This window comes from Corylus avellana, chromosome ca5 (assembly GCF_901000735.1).
Source record: "Corylus avellana chromosome ca5, CavTom2PMs-1.0".
Lineage (NCBI taxonomy): Eukaryota > Viridiplantae > Streptophyta > Magnoliopsida > Fagales > Betulaceae > Corylus > Corylus avellana.
In genome coordinates, this window is record NC_081545.1 from 5,905,178 (window position 1) to 5,922,712 (window position 17,535).

General features: G+C 39.3%; 1 pseudogene; it reads right to left on the reverse strand.

Annotated features, from left to right (window-relative positions):
• Positions 1 to 307: 307 nt before the first annotated feature.
• The window catches only part of LOC132181639 (transcription factor ILR3-like), a 62,559-nt pseudogene continuing 45,331 nt past the window's right edge, over positions 308 to 17,535 (reverse strand).

Below are 17,535 nucleotides of genomic sequence, written 5' to 3' on the forward strand. Positions count from 1 at the left end.
AATAACCTGACGCTCAAAAAGCTCAACCACAGCAAAGGTTGCCACTAATTCTGTTAAAGACAAGTACCCATTTCCGTTCAACAACTTAAATTTCAAAGCATTTGCTGATTTTATCGTACACAAGATGAGCAGAAATCCAAAACAAGTTCTAGTCACTATACTGTCTATACATAGTTGCACCTATTTACATCTCTGACCCTAAGATACCAACACAGAAGTAGTTGAAAACAATTACAAAAAAAACATAATAAAAGAAACACCATTGCCTTACAAGTAACATGAACCAAAACCCTGGGTGTGTTCAATTTTAAGCAACTGGAGGGCGTAATACATGATCCTGTGATGTGTCAACTACAGCAGGTACCATGAATTGCCATGTTGGGACAACCAATGAAAAGCATCAGCTTGAGCAGAAAATGTACCCAACATTTCAGAGGGATGAGGCAGGGAGCCTGGTTGAGCACTCATTGCTTTCACTTGCTCCTCCAACTTCTCTTTGCCCGCCTTGAGCCTCTGCTTCTCATCACGAAGCTAATTCTTCTCAGCCTGCACAAGAAAAGGGAAAGCTAATATTATATCTCCGCATCCTTTTAAATGTTGAATAAGCAATATTGTGCAAATTTTTGAGGATAGACTATCAAGCAGTTCAATTTGATTTTGCTCATCTCCACTATTAAGCCTTTTGATGATGCAAGGCCATGTGTCAAGTCTCACCTATTAAGGAAAAATTTAAGTCTACACGTGAATGGGAAGTGTTACATCAATCAGGAAATGCAACAACTAAGGCCATGTGTTAACAGAACAGTTGAAGGGGTACAAAGTAATGCTGAAAGTTCAACTGTACAACCGTTGTCTTTTGACTCTTTGGTCAAGTGTTAATTAATATCATGGAAAATTTTAGAAAAAAAGAAGTTGACATACTGTCATAAATCATAATGTTCAAGATATATACCAATTATATATTCAGAAAGATAAAAAGTAATTGCATGCAATTTTATAGGTTTCTTTTTGCTGAATTGAAAAGTTCAGAATTCACATATATGGAGAAGATGATATAATGAGGAAAACAAGACAACTTACAGAAAAATGAAATTAGTGGGTGATATGCATATCTGAAAGTATCTCTATGTTAGTATTCAAAGCTCTGTTTTAATATATTCAAAGCTCATGTTGCTTCCTGCATAATAAGATAAAATAAAATCATCATCATGCTTCTAATCCAAACAAAGCTACCAAACACATTTATATATATATATATATATAGAATTCTGGATAAATGCCCAAATGATTATTGAGGGGGCACCACTTCCAGCTCTGCCTCTTTCCCAGGGTTTCCTTTAAGAGTGAAAAAAAAAAAAAAAAAAAAGCCTTCACTTTAGACTTCTCCTTTCTTGGCCTCAGTTGTGAAATGAGACTTTTGAGTAAGGAGTGAGTTGAGTGAAAACAGCACGATTCCAAGGCAATTGGAAGCAGAAGCATGGAATCCAAGATGAAAAAAGCAAGATGAAGAGGATGGAACAATTTGACTGATCACTACAAGCCCAATCCTGAAGATGCTATTCTAGGAGTATTGTAGTTTCCGGGTTTGGTTTTCCAACCACAATATTGAGATGCCTTTTAAGAGATCAACAAAGCAGAAGAGGCGTCACATTGATCCTCAACTCAGTTTGGAGTGAAAAATCAAGTTCTCGTAGATTTTGCCTTCTTTTTTTTTTCATCTCATATGTAAATTTCATCCGTTCATTCAACAATGTCTACATTTGACACTGAGAAAATCCTAACACAGTAATGCAAAATTTGTATTAAATTTTTGTCAAAATTTGGGATGGGGCTGACTTCCCTGATCTATTATAAGTGTTTTACCTAATACACGATGATGCTACCGTTTGTAGAAATTAAATTGCAAATGGAAACGCAATAAATATTTAAAAAAGGAAAAGAAAACAATACTGGAAATGCCATTGAAGTGAAAGTTAGGAAACAATAATGTAAAAGTTAGAGCTTTGTATAAATCTGATTGTCGGCAAGGTTCAAAGAAGCGTCTATGCGTAAAACCTTCAATTGTTCCTGCATATGAAATCAAATATGATATATATCAAAAGCCTCATAGAGTAAAATGAAGAAGAAAATTACTGTCTAATTGATGAGTTAAAAACCTGATAAATTTGGCAAGTTTGGCTTGCGTTCCACTCTATACGATACCATCTCCGCCATTTTGAAAGTTTGGAACGCGAGCAATCTTTGGCCAATCCTCTCCCAATCTTTGTTCGCATCTTTCCTCCAAGTGAGGACACTCCGCAACAAACGACGTAAAGAGGTGAGGCGGCACATACCTTCGAGCAGTGATATTAAATTTGGATAATTTATGACTCCAAGCTCCTGAAGTGAAGTGAGATCGCCTATCCACTCTGGCAAAGATGCCAAATTAGGACAGTCCATAATTTGAAGCCCTTGGAGAGTGGTAACATCTCTCAGCTCTCTTGGGAGAGAAACCAAATTTGGAACATCTATTATAGATAGATGACCAAATCTTGTAGGTCCAAGGCATCCTGCGCCATCTTCATTCTCATTCCTGATAAGTTCCTTGCAGCGAAGAATAGACAGATTTCCAAGTGAGGTGAGATGTTGAAAGAGTGGAGACATAGATATTCGCATTTTACAACACCCCCAAATCTTTAGAGTCTCAAGTGGAGTGAGAATTTGCAGCCACTCTAATGGTAGATATTCAAGTTCCTCTAATCCCACAAGATAAAGATACTTCAATTTGGAGAGATTGGAAAAGGAAGAGGAAGAGGAGGGTATTGTTTTTCACCCTCATGCTACATGCATCATAGGGCAATTATCGATGAATGAGAAAGGCAAGGAAATGATGGGAATAATGGAAGAGGATGCTCTACTGTTACTGTTTCCCTCGTCCTCCACCATCCCTTCAACTTTGGCAAATTAACAAGTGTGAGAATTTTGAGACGAGAAGAGGACAAGTCACTACCATCATTACTTATGTATTCCAACTCACTCAAGTTTTTAAGAGAAAGACGCTTCAGAAAAGGGAATCGATCCAATGATGGGATATATGTTGAAGCCATTTACTAAATACAAGTAATGATGAAATGGTTTTGGTCAACTTGACCAGAACATAATTAGAGCATTCTATTTATAGTGGTTTACAAGTGTACAATTGAATTGAAAATATACAATTTACAAGGAAAGTCTTTTATGCCTATTCTATTCTAATACAAATCAATTCCAATAAGACAAGAGATAAGAAATCAAATCTACATGTGTTCATTGCGTGGCTGTCTAAGGAGGTCTTGTGCAACACGTATTGATATCTAAGGAATGTCTTGCACACCAGGTGGGAGTCTATAACAGAGACCTTAGGAGTGCTTTGACAGCTGGAGTATCAATCACCAAATCCTTTCTTGGTTGTAATTCCACAATTCCTATAGTATCTTCCTTCTTTGCTGTCAAACTGATTTCCATAATTTCTGCAGTAGAATCTTTGTAATGAGATGAGTTGGCTGAGTTGGCTGTTGCTACTTCATCTATCTTAACATCCCCCTCAAGCTAAGGGGTCTAGGAAGGACCATTAGCTTGGACCGAAGGAGAGTAAAACTGTTGTGACAAATGCAAATTCCAAGATCACCAAAGAAGTAGAAAGTGCAGAATAGAAAAATAACACAACCACACAAGACACCAAGATTTAAGTGGTTCGGCTTAACAAGCCTACATCCACTGGCAGAGACGATCTAGGAGAAATTCACTAACAAATGAGTGGAGTACAAAGAGTAGTACAAACAAAACCACTCAAACCCAAAAGCCCCAATACACCCCAATCTCACTCAAAAGAGAATTAAATACAAAAGAGAAAATATTCTCTAAAATTCTCTAAGCTTTTCAGCATTCCAAATGTGAGATCAAACCGAAGAAAAATAGTGTATCTTCTTCTCTCTACAGCACAACACAAGTCTCTCTCTCTCTAGGCAAGCTTCAGCTTTTTCTTCTTCCTCTCTTTCAACTGAAAATTGCTGCATACCTTTATGACCGAATGGCTTCAACATTTAACAACAAAGCCATTTTGTCAAAGCTTCTAGAAGAAGCTTAATAAAGAAGGGACAAAATGGACGTGTGAGAAAGACAAGCTTAAGTCAAAAGGTATGGGTGTAAAAGTGACCATAATTGTTTAGGGCCCACGGTAAGCTTGAAGAGGAAATGCAAGTCATGTCTTCTAACAAATCTCCACCTTGACTTGAATTTCATCAAGTCTTCAACACAAATTTCCTCAAGACGTCTCCTCCAACACCCCTAAGGGTAATTACAAACTACAAACACCAATCAAGCCCAAGCAATGCTTGAACTTGAAGATCGGAAGTGGCTTCGTCAACATGTCCGCTGAATTTTCCACCGTAGCAATTTTCTTCACTATGACCTTGTGTCACGACCTCCCGAAGAAAATGATATCTGACATCAATGTGTTTGGTCCTCTCATGATACATTTGATTTTTGGTCAAATGTATTGCGCTCTGGCTATCACAAAATACAACAGTCTCATCCTGCTGCAAACCCAGATCACAAACCAAACCTCTGAGCAAAATTGCTTCTTTCATTGCCTTGGCTGCTGCCATATACTTTGCCTCCGTAGTGGACAAAGCAACCGTCGACTGTAAAGTCACTTTCCAACTAATGGCACACCCCGAGAGAGTGAAAACAAAACTTGTTAGAGATCTTCTCTTATCCAAATCACCAGCATAATCTGAATCAACATAACTAATGACACTAAACTGATATCACTGCCTTTATCATAGACTAAGCCAACATCTGTAGTACCCCGTAAATAACGGAGTATCCATTTCACTGCCTGCCAGTGAGCCTTGCCCGGATTCGCCATGTAGCGACTAACAACACTGACTGCCTGTGAAATATCTGGACCAGTGCACACCATAGCATACATGATGCTTCCAACTGCACTGGAGTAAGGAACACACGACATGAACTGCTCCTCCTCCTCACTCTGTGGCACTGACGCTGCTGAAAGTCTAAAATGAGCTGCAAGTGGAGTACTCACTGGTTTAGAATTATGCATACCAAAGCGTTCAAGTACTTTCTCAATGTACTTTTTCTGTGACAAGTACAACTTTCCCGCTTTTCTATCCCTGTGAATCTCCATACCAAGGATTTTCTTCACAGCACCCAAGTCCTTCATTTCAAACTCATCACTCAACATAGATTTCAATCTTTTAATCTCCAACATACTTTTAGCAGCAATAAGCATGTCATCCACATAGAGTAACAAATAAACAAAAGAACCATCTGACAATTGCCTGTAATACACACAGCTGTCATAGCTACTTCTTGTGTAACCATGTCCGATCATAAAGCTATCAAAGCGCTTGTACCACTGTCTTGGAGATTGTTTTAAACCATACAACGACCTCCTCAACTGACAAACAAGATCTTCTTTACCTTCAGCAATGAACCCTTCTGGCTGATGCGTGTAAATGGTTTCCTCAAGCTCACCATACAGAAATGCAGTTTTCCATCAAGTTGCTCAAGTTCCAAATCATTTAAAGTAACCATGGCAAGCAAAACACGAACAGAACTGTGTCTCACAACAGGAGAGAAAACTTCATTGAAGTCCATACCTTCTCTCTGACTATAGCCCTTTGCTACCAAACGTGCCTTGAACCTTGCATCTTCAACACCTAGGATTCCTTCCTTTTTCTTGAAGATCCATTTGCAACCAACAGTTTTAGAGCCTTTAGGCAATTTCACCAATTCCCATGTTTGGTTCTTATGAAGAGACTCAATCTCCTTATTCATGGCAACAACCCATTGAGCAGATTCACTACTTGTGACAGCTTCTGAGTAAGTGGAAGGCTCTTGGACTGCAGTGTCCTCTGCCACAGTAAGTGCATATACTACCAAATCTGCATAGCCATATCTCTGAGGTGGCCTAATCTGCCTCCCCTGTCTACCAGCCACAATAATGGTCTCTTGCTCTTTTGGTGGATCATCATCATCAGAACTGGAATCATGAACATCTGTAACAGGCTGATCTTGAGTGTTATCTTACACCCTCTGTGAAGCCTCCAACTGAAGCTCCACCTCGCTAGAACCCTGCTCCTTTCCTGCAGAAACAATAGACTCCTTTCTCGGGTGAAGCATGGCAAATTCATCAAATACAACATCTCTACTGACTATAAACTTAGGCGATTTAGGATCAGAACACCATAATCTATATCCCTTCGCCCCATTCGCATAGCCTAGAAATATACATTTCTTTGACCTAGGCTCAAGCTTACCATCATTCACATGACAATAAGCAGGACAACCAAAAGTTTTTAAAAATGAATAATCAGCAGGAGTACTAGACCATACCTCATAAGAAGTTTTACAATCAATGGCTGTTGATGGAGAACGGTTGACCAAATAGCAAGCAGTATTGACTGCCTCAGCCCAAAAATCTCTAGACAACCTGGCATTTGAAAGTAAGCAATGCGCTCTCTCCAAGAGAGTCCTGTTCATCCGCTCAGCAACCCCATTTTACTGTGGAGTATGACTAACTGTGCGATGTCTAGCGATGCCTTCATCCTTGCAGAATTTATTAAATTCACCACCACAAAATTTCATACCGTTGTCTGTTCTGAGTCACTTGATTTTCTTCCCAGTCTGATTCTCAATTAATATCTTCCATTGCTTGAAAGTGACAAACACATCACTTTTCTTCGTCAAAAAATATACCAAGACTTTTCTTGAATAATCATCAATAAATGTAACAAAGTATCGAGCACCACCCTTTGATGGAACCTGAGAGGGACCCTATAGATTTGAATGGATATAATCCAATGTACCATTTGTTCTGTGGATGCCTGTACTGAACTTGACTCTGCATTGTTTCCCGAACACACAATGCTCACAAAAGTTAAGAGATCCTGTTTTCTGGTCACAAAGCAAACCCCGTTTGCTTAGGATTGTCATACCCCTCTCACTCATATGACCCAACCGCATATGCCATAACCGGGTAGTGTCTGAATCTGGATCATCTGAAGAAGACACAGCAGCTAAACCTGTTACCGTACTACCCTAAAGAAAATAGAGGCCATCAACCTTGTTACCTTTCATTATAACCAATGAGCCTTTGCTAACCCGAATGGCTCCACTTTCACCAGAATACTTGTATCCAAGGGAGTCCAAAGTGCCCAATGAAATAAGATTTTTTTTCAAATCTGGTATATGTCGAACATTCGTCAAAGTCCTCACAATCCCATCATGCATCCAAATTCTGATTGTACCAATACCAACAATCTTGCAGGCGACATTATTTCCCATCAAGACTGAACCACCATTGACTGAATCATAGGTAGTAAACCAATCCCTTTTAGGGGACATATGAAATGTACAAGCAGTATCAAGGACCCACTTGTCGTTAGAACGATCATTAGAAACGGTAACTGCAAGGACAAGGTCTGAACCCTTAGAATTTCCTTCCACAACACCAGCCACAGAAGAGGAACTTTGCTTGTCACCTTCCTCCTTATTTTTCAACTTCGGACACTCGGATTTATAATGCTCATACTTTTTACAGTAGTAACACTTTACTTTCTTCTTTGATCTAGACTGCGATCGGCCTCTTGATTTACCTTTACCCGAATCCCTCTCACTAGATCGACCTCTAAAATTAAAAGAATTTTCTGAATGACCCTTAACAAATAAACCCTCTGCCTGATTATCACTACCTTTACTATTCAATCTTGTCCTCAACTCCATAGAATTCAAAGCAGATTTAACATCGGCTAAGGAGATAGTATCTCTACCATACAACATTGAATTAACAAAGTGGCATACAACATTGAATTATCAAAAGCATCTGGTAGAGAACACAACAAAATCAGGGCTTGATCCTCATCATCTACTTTAATATCAATATTTTTCAGATCCAAAACAATTCTATTAAAGTCATCAAGATGATCACAAAGTGGCATACCTTCTTTCATCTTGAGGGTATATAACCGTTGCTTCAAATACAATCCGTTAGTGAGGGGTTTCGTCATGTACAAGCTCTCCAGCTTCTTCCAAAGTCCAGCGGCTGTTTCTTCATCGGCAACTTCTCTTAAAACTCCATCTGAAAGAGAAAACAAAATTGCACGGTGGGCTTTTTCTTCGAGTTCCTTCGTTTCCTCCGTTGATGATGTTGATGGCACCTCGCCATCCAAAATCTTCGCCAAGCCTTGTTGTCGTAATAAAGCTCACATCTTGATGCGCCAAAGGCTGAAACTATTCTGACCATCAAACTTCTCTACTTCAAATTTTGCAGTAGCCATCCCGCAAAATAAATACCCGAGCTCTGATACCAGTTTGTTGTGACAAATGCAAATTCCAAGATCACCAAAGAAGTAGAAAGTGCAGAATAGAAAAATAACACAACCACACAAGACATCAAGATTTAAGTGGTTCGGCTTAACAAGCCTACATCCGCTGGCGGAGACGATCCAGGAGAAATTCACTAACAAAAGAGTGGAGTACAAAGAGTAGTACAAATAAAACCACTCAAACCTAAAAGCCCCAATACACCCCAATCTCACTTAAAAGAGAATTAAATACAAAAGAGAAAATATTCTCTAAAATTCTCTAGGCTTTTCAGCATTCCAAATGTGAGATCAAACTGAAGAAAAATAGTGTATCTTCTTCTCTCTACAGCACAACACAAGTCTCTCTCTCTCTCGGCAAGCTTCAGCTTTTTCTTCTTCCTCTCTTTCAACTGAAAATTGCTGCATACCTTTATGACCGAATGGCTTCAACATTTAACAACAAAGCCATTTTGTCAAAGCTTCTAGAAGAAGCTTAATAAAGAAGGGACAAAATGGACGTGCGAGAGAGAGAAGCTTAAATCAAAAGGTATGGGTGTAAAAGTGACCATAATTGTTTAGGGCCCACGGTAAACTTGAAGAGGAAATGCAAGTCATGTCTTCTAACAAAAACGATGTGATTAAAGGCCTTTAGTAAAGAGATCAGCGACTTGGTCACCAGTGGAGATGTATTTAATCAAAACATCACCATTCATCACCTTTTCACGAATGAAGTGGTAATCGACTTCGATGTATTTGGTTCGAGCATGGAAGACGAGATTGGATGCCAAGGCTAGGGTGCTGACATTGTCACACCAGAGAATAGGAGCCATAAACAAAGAAATATGTAACTCCTTGAACAGCATTCAGAGCCAAAATAAGTCAGCAGTAGTCATAGCCATGGATCGATATTCAGCTTCTGTGTTTGACCGAGAGACTACAGCTTGCTTCTTAGCGCTCCAAGACACCAAACAGTTACCCAGAAAAATACCATGACCCGATGTTGATCGACGGGCGTCGGGGCTGCCAGCCCAGTCAGAATCACATAAAGCTTGAAGATGCAACTTCCCCTTAGTATAAAGAAGTCCATGGTCGGGGGGTATGTTTCAAATACCTGAGTACCCTTTTGGCGGCAGACCAATGGGACAAAGAGGGAGAGTGCATTTGTTGACATAATTGGTTGACAGAAAAGGAGATATCGGGGCGAGTGAGAGTACAATACTGAAGAGCACCAACCACTTGACGATACTCAAAGGGGTCAGCAAGCAATTCACCATCAAATCTGGACATCTTGGAGCCAGATGCACAAGGAGACGTAGCAGGTTTTGCACCGAACATCCGAGTGCAATGGAGGAGATTTGCAATATATTTGGACTGAGATAAATGCAGATTGGTAGAGGAGCAAGAAGCTTAAATGCCGAGAAAGAAACCCAAGGCACCCAAGTCCTTCAAGGGGAATCGTTGCTGCAATTGAAGTATAAGTGATTGAATAAGAGAGACCTGATTTCCTGTTACAATTATGTCATCAACGTAAACTAACATAAAAATAGTAATAGCACCATGAAAGAAAATAAACAAGGAAGAATCAACCAACGAAGCCGTGAAGCCTAGCTCCAATAAGGCAGTGGACAAACACGTAAACCAAGCTCGCGGAGCTTGCTTGAGGCCATATATTGACTTGTGAAGTTTATATACAAATTCTGGTTTGGTAGCATCCACAAAACCTTTGGGTTGCTCCATGTAAACATCTTCCAGCAAGGTGCCATGTAAAAAGGCGTTGGAAACATCCAATTGCCTGATGGGCCAGTCAAAGTGCACTGCCAAGGCTAAGATAATTCGAATGGTTGAAGGGGCTAAGATAATTCGAATGGTTGAAGGCTTGATAACTGGACTAAAGGTCTCAGTGTAATCCACGCCACTTTGTTGCCCGAATCCTTTTGCGACTACGCGAGCTTTGAACCTGTCAATTGAACCATCAGCTCGTTGTTTTATTTTATAAACCCAACGATTTTTTATAACACGCTGGTGATGAGGTCTAGGACAAAGGGACCATGTCCCATTAGAAATCAAGGCCTCAAACTCAGCAGCATAGCAGCCCTCCACCGAGAGTCAGAAGCACCCTTGGTGAAGCATGTTGGTTCAGTTTCGGTAAGTATAGAAGACAAGGCACGGAAGGGAGGATATTTGGTAGCGTAGTAGAGTTGAAAGTCATTTGAAAGATTTGGGACGAAGGGAACCAGTCCGAGAGTGTGTGGTCTTGGGGTGCAAAGGAGGGACAAGACTCTCGAATGGGGGTGCTGCAGAAGTTGCAGCAGAGATGGGGTCAATAACAGGGGCAAGGGAAGTTGCAGGTGGAGAGGAGAGGGAATTAGAGGGAGCAACAAGGGTAGAAGGTGCAGATTGAGGAGATGGAGAATTAGTGACAGAGACAGGTGTAGCCGAGGCCAAGACCGTTGTGCGAAAGGTCGCGAATCTCTCACACAATCAATCAAGCAGAACAAACGTGATATAGTGTTTAAAGAAAAATAAACAGCAATAACAACAAGAACACAAGATTTACGTGGTTCGGCAACTTGCCTACATCCACGGTGCAACAGTAGAGAGTGATGTGGTATTTTTGTGTCCAAAAATATCAATAATAAAAATAACCACTCGCAATAGGACGAATCTTTGTAGGATACGGCTATAGAGAGGGTGTCGAACCTCAAGGACTGCAGGGGTTTTATTATCAAAATTCAAAAAATTAAAATTAACTTAATTAAAAAGAAAATTGATTTGATTTTCTTTAAGAGTAAAGTGCAAGAAAATAAAAGAGATTTAAAATAAAAGAGAGTGTAGGGTATTGACTTCACCTCTATCCGCAGAACAATGGCTAATCATAATTAATCCCAGAAATTCATTCTATGCATGTTATAAATAAACAAGAAACTACCTTATTAAAGAATAAGCATAATCTATCTTTGGTTGGCACGGATCGTCCACCTAACCACTAAGATGCGGTACGACCCGTCTTTCCTAGGTATAAATTATCAAATTCTTTAATAGTATACATACAATCAATGAATAAGTGTAACCCATCTTCGGTTGGCACGGACTGTCTACCTAAATTACACTAAACTAGGGTGTAGTACAATCCACTTCCCTAGGCATGGCCTATCAAATCCTATTGTTTATATGTCAATTAAACCCATTGTATAACCATCATCCTCATAATCACAGAAAACAAGAATGATTTGAGATCAATAAAAGTAAAATACTTTCTAAGACAAGAGAAGAATTTCACAAATATTGATTTTGGAATTTAAGAACAATTGCATTTAATAATTAAGAACATAAATCAATTGTAGCAATCCTAATAGTTATACAATCAACATGCATAAATTGAAAATCTAGAAAGTAAATACAATCAAACCATTGTGCTTGGATAGGGCTACATCAACACCCTTTTACAGAATTAGCCGTTCATCGGGGTGCTAGGATGGCCTCCTGCCATGGATTATCTCCTCTTCAACTTGTCAAGCCTCCAAGAAGATTTTTGTATTTAAAACTAAGCACACATTCTCTTGAAGGTTAAGGGTCTATTTATAGGGAGCAAGCCAGTCCTAGAAGCCCTAGGAAACCTAGAAATTTCGGAGATTTAAGTCCAAGTCCAATTAGGATAAAGAAAACCTTTCCAAATCGGAATTGGATTCGCCTAGAATTGCGTTCCTATCTTGTGGGGCGATTTTGGCATTGTGACGCTCTCAATTAGGAAAATAATATTTCACAATGATTTGTAGAAATTTGAGTTAGCTTTCCAGTGCCGCTTGAATCAACTCTATCGGATATTCGAGCTGAAAGTTATGGCCAAAATACCGAGACATATGCAGAATCCAAATTTGAATCCAATCCGATTTTGACTCCAATTTGAGAAATTCCAAATTAATTATTTTCTTTATTTGATTAAACTTAACCATGATTGGTTAAGTTTAACCATATCTTCTAGGTCTTCCCAATATGTGCTTTTAAGCCCAAAATCAATGGAATTAATTGCATCTTTATTTATAACCTGAAAACACAAAAACAAAACAAAATCAAACAAATAACAACACTCAGAAATTAACATACGCAAATTAAGGGGCTTGAATGTGCAACATTCGGTGCTTATCAGAGAGATTTCACTTATTCAAAAGGGGAGACAAAAGAGAGTTAAAACACTCACAAACCCAAATCCCCAAGTACACCCAAGTACACCCAAGTCTGCCTCACACTCAAAACAATACTGGTTCTTCCTAATTTCTGCAGAGCAATACAAATGTTTTTTCAATCTCTATAGAAAACTAGCACACTCTCTCTACATCTTTCTTGCTGTGAAACCGATGGATAGATATAACCATATTATACAAGAAGTCAAAAAACAATAGCTACTCCTTTTGTTAACAAATGTAGCTTGCTCCTTTCGTTGACAAATGTAGCTTGCTTCTTTTGTTGACAAAAGGAATAACTAAAGAGTTAATGCAAGGCTAAGTGCGGCTACAGCTCTTAGGTGCAGAGACTTCATTGTTGGAGAAGGCTTCATATGGTGTAATTGGAGAAAAGGAGCATGAAAAGTTTGACAAAGAGACAAAGTCTTTCCTTTTTGACTACTATGAGCCAATTTTTCAACAATTCTCCACCTTGGCAAATATTCTCTACTTCACTGTTGCACTCCCAATTTGCTTCAAATCTTCACGATATTGGCTAAGCTCAAACAATGTTTGAACTTAGCTCCAGTAACCACTTTAGTTAGCATATCTACAGGATTATTTACAGTTCCAATCTTTTGAAGAAGAATGCCTCCTTCTTCCATAATTTCACGAACAAAATGGAAACAGACATCGATGTGTTTTGTTCGAGCATGATGAACTTGGTTCTTCGCCAAACGAATAGCACTCTGACTATCACACAAAACTTCCACATGCTTCTGAAGACTACCCAAGTCCTTAATCAAACCATGTAACCAAATTGCCTCCTTTATGGCATCAGCAACTGCCATATATTCAGCTTCAGTAGTCGACAAAGCAACTGTAGTTTGCAAAGTTGACCTCCAGCTAACTGGTCCTCCTGCTAGTGTAAAGACATAACTTGTTGTAGATCGTCTTTTATCCAAATCACCAGCATAGTCCGAATCCACATAACCAACTAAAATTTTATCAAGTCCATTCTCAACTCGTTCAAACTTCAAACCAACATCTACAATACCCAGAATATACCGTAGAATCCACTTCGCTACTTGCCAGTGCCCTTTTCCTGGATCATGCATATATCTGCTCACCATACTGATTGCTTGCGAAATGTTAGGCCTCGTACACACCATAGCATACATCAAGCTACCCACCAAATTTGCATATGGAACATGAGTCATGTGATCGTATTCCTCATCTGTACTCAGAGACATAGCGGCGCTAAGCTTGAAGTGCGGCGCCAATGGAGTAGTTGTAGGTTTGGTATTATCATCGATATCAAAACGCCTCAAAACCTTCTTCAAGTATTGTTTTTGAGTTAGGCAAACAATACCCTTTGACGTCTCTCGAGTAATCTCCATACCAGAATCTTCTTGGCTTCTCCAAGGTCTTTCATTTCAAACTCATTTATCAACTGAGCCTTCAACCTATCAATCTCCACAATACTTTTACATGCAATTAACATATCATCAACATATAAAAGTAAATAAATGAAAGTACCGTCTTGTAGCTTGTGAAAATACACACAGTGATCAAATTGGCTTCTTGTGTACTTTTGACCCATCATAAACTAATCAAATCGCTTATACCACTGTCTAGGAGATTGCTTCAAACCATATAGCGATCTGTTTAGTTTGCAGACCAAATTTTCCTTACCAGCAACTTTGAACCCATCTGGCTGAGTCATATAAATATCTTCTTCTAGGTCCCCATGCAAGAAAGCAGTTTTCACATCTAGCTGTACTAGCTCAAGATCAAACTGAGCAACCAAAGCCAATAAAACACGTATGGAAGAATGTTTAACAATTGGAGAAAACACCTCATTATAATCAATACCTTCCTTTTGACCGGAAACCCTTGGCTACCAATCTGGCTTTGAAACGAATGCCATTTTGCCTTGTAGAACCCTCATTCTTGCTGTATACCCACTTGCACCCAATTGCCTTCTTTCCTTTTGGTAGTTGAACCACCTCCCAAGTTTGATTCTTGTAAAGAGACTGCATCTCTTCACTCATGGCTTTCTTCCACGTAGCTTTCTCTGAGTTGCCAATTGCATCTTTGTAGGTTAAAGGAATATCATCTTCGGTAATTGGTATTGCATAAGCTACTGTGTCAGTATATCGATATGGCTTCCGTATTTCTCGCCTTGGTCTACTGACGGCAATAGAGTATGGTTGCTTTAGAGACCTTTGGGTTAGGATCTCTTCATCAAATTCATTTGAAATCTCCTCTTCGGTCTCAAGTGGGAAGTTTATCTGTTTAGGTTGCACAGATACTTTTGGAACCTCAAGCTTCGCCTGCTACGTAGCCTTCCCTGTAGAATGATCAGATTCTTCAATTTGAGAATTCTCCACCTTGCATTTTCTGACCATTTCATCTTCATTGAAAGTTACATCTCGACTGAGAATAACTTTCTTCAACTCAGGACACCAGAGTCTGTATCCCTTCACACCTGTGCTAAATCCCAAGAATACAGCTTTCTTGGCTCACGGATCCAACTTGCTATCTTTGACATGGAAATATGCTGGGCAACCAAAAACATGCAATTTATTATAATCATTAGCCGGTTTACCTGACCATACTCCAGCAGGAGTTTTTCCATCAATTGCAGCAGCTGGCAACCTATTTATAAGGTGACATGCATAATTCACAACCTCAGCCCAAAAACTCTTGCCCAATCCAGCATTGGACAACATACATTGTACCTTCTCTAGAATAGTACGGTTCATGCGTTCTGCCACCCCATTCTGTTGCGGAGTCCCACTGATCGTGAAGTGTCTGACAATCCCTTCATCTTGGTATATCTTCAAAAATGGATCCGATGTGTACTCACCGCCATTATCTGACCTGAGTCTTTTAATTTTTCTGCTAGTTTGAGTTTTGATCATTTTCTTCCATGTCAAGAAAATTCCCAAGACTTCATCTTTATGCTTCATGTTGTACACCCAAATTTTTCTGGAAAAATCATCAACAAAGGTAACAAAATAATGTTTACCTCCCAATGATGGAACCTTCGTAGGTCCCCAGACATCTGTGTGAACATAATCAAGAGTCCCTTTTGTGTTGTGAATCACTGTGCCAAACTTGACTCTTGTCTGCTTTGCCAGAATGCAATGTTCACAGAATCCAAATTTGCCTATCGTGGCACCACCCAACAGACCTTGCTTCGCTAGCCTTTTCAAAGCCTTCTCACTTGCATGACCCAATTTCATATGCCATAATTTATTTCTATTAGGGATTACCTTTTTAGAGTTGTCAGAAATTATGCTAGCTGCTCCTATAATGGTAGTCCCTTGTAGATGATGCAAATTATTCTGTCGAGCAGCTTTCATCACCACTAGTGCACCAGAAATCACTTTCATGATTCCATTCTCCATAGTGATTTTATAGCCTCTCGAATCAAGAACACCCAAAGAAATCAGATTTTTCTTCATGTCCTGTACATACCGAACTTCTTTCAAAACTCTAGTTGTTCCATCATGCAACTTCAAATGGATTTTTCCTATCCCTTTCGTCTTACAGGCGACGTCATTTCCCATAAGAACCACTCCAACATCAATCAAATCCAAACTAGAAAACCATTCCTTGTTTGGACAAATATGAAAGGTACAGGCTGAATCCAATATCCATCCTTCGGAATGGCAATCAAAAGATGCTCCAGCCAAAGCAACATCTGAATCTGAATCTTCAGTTTTCGTGCTCACCACATTAGCTTTATGCTCCTTGCACTTAGCTTGTATTCTATGACAATCCTTCTTCCAGTGGACTTTCTGACGACAGAACGCACATTCATCCTTCGCAGGAAATTTCCTGTCTGATGAAGTGCCTCTTTTCCTTGAAGCAAAACGATTCCTACCCAAGGGTTTCTTACTTTCAGATCTGCCTCTTACTGTCAAGGCCCCTGGCGTTCCACTGTGTGCCTGCTTATCCTTACTTCGATACTCATTGTTCGTTAGTACATTAGATACATCATCAAATTTAAGCATATCTTTACCATACATTAAAGTAGTAGCAAGATGTTCATATGTATCCGGAAGCGAATTAATCAACACCACAACTTTATTTTCATCATCAATTTTAACAGCTAAATTTTGCAAATCAGCAAGTATTTTATTGAGATTATTCAAATGCTCTAGCATAGAAGTACCTTCAACATACCTGAAGCCAAAAAACTTCATCTTCAAATAGAGCTTATTTTCGATGCCCTTGGTCATATACTTGTCCTCTAGCTTGTTCCACAACTCCTTTGCCATAGACTCCTTCATAACAAAATACTTCTGATCCTTTGCAAGACAGAGCCTGATTGTTTGACAAGCTTGACGATTAAGCTTTTTCCAATCTGCTTCTGACATCTCCTCTGGCTTGTCCTCCAGAGTCACATCAAGTCCTTGTTGCACCAAGACATCCATAACTTCGCATTGGCACATGCCGAAGTTATTTCATCCATCAAACTTTTCAACATCGAATTGTGCATTCGAGACAACAGATCTCACCATAGGTGGAGGTCCACCAGATTTCGAAGTTAATTCCTCCGTCATTGTGGTATTCCAAATTTTTCAATAAACACTAAATCACCCAAACAATTGCCTACGTTGAAACCCAGAGCTTTGATACCAATTTGTTGTGGGAAAGGTTGTGAATCTCTCACACAAGCAATCAAGCGAAACAAATGTGATATTGTGTTTAAAGAAAAATAAACAGCAATAACAACAAGAACACAAGATTTACGTGGTTCGGCAACTTGCCTACATCCATGGTGCAACAGTAGAGAGATTTCACTTATTCAAAAGGGGAGACACAAAAGAGTGTTAAAACACTCACAAACCCAAATCCCCAAGTACACCCAAGTCTTCCTCACACTCAAAACAATACTAGTTCTTCCTAATTTCTGCAGAGCAATACAAATGTTTTTTCAATCTCTACAGAAAACTAGCACACTCTCTCTACATCTTTCTTGCAATGAAACCGATGGATAGATATAACCATAT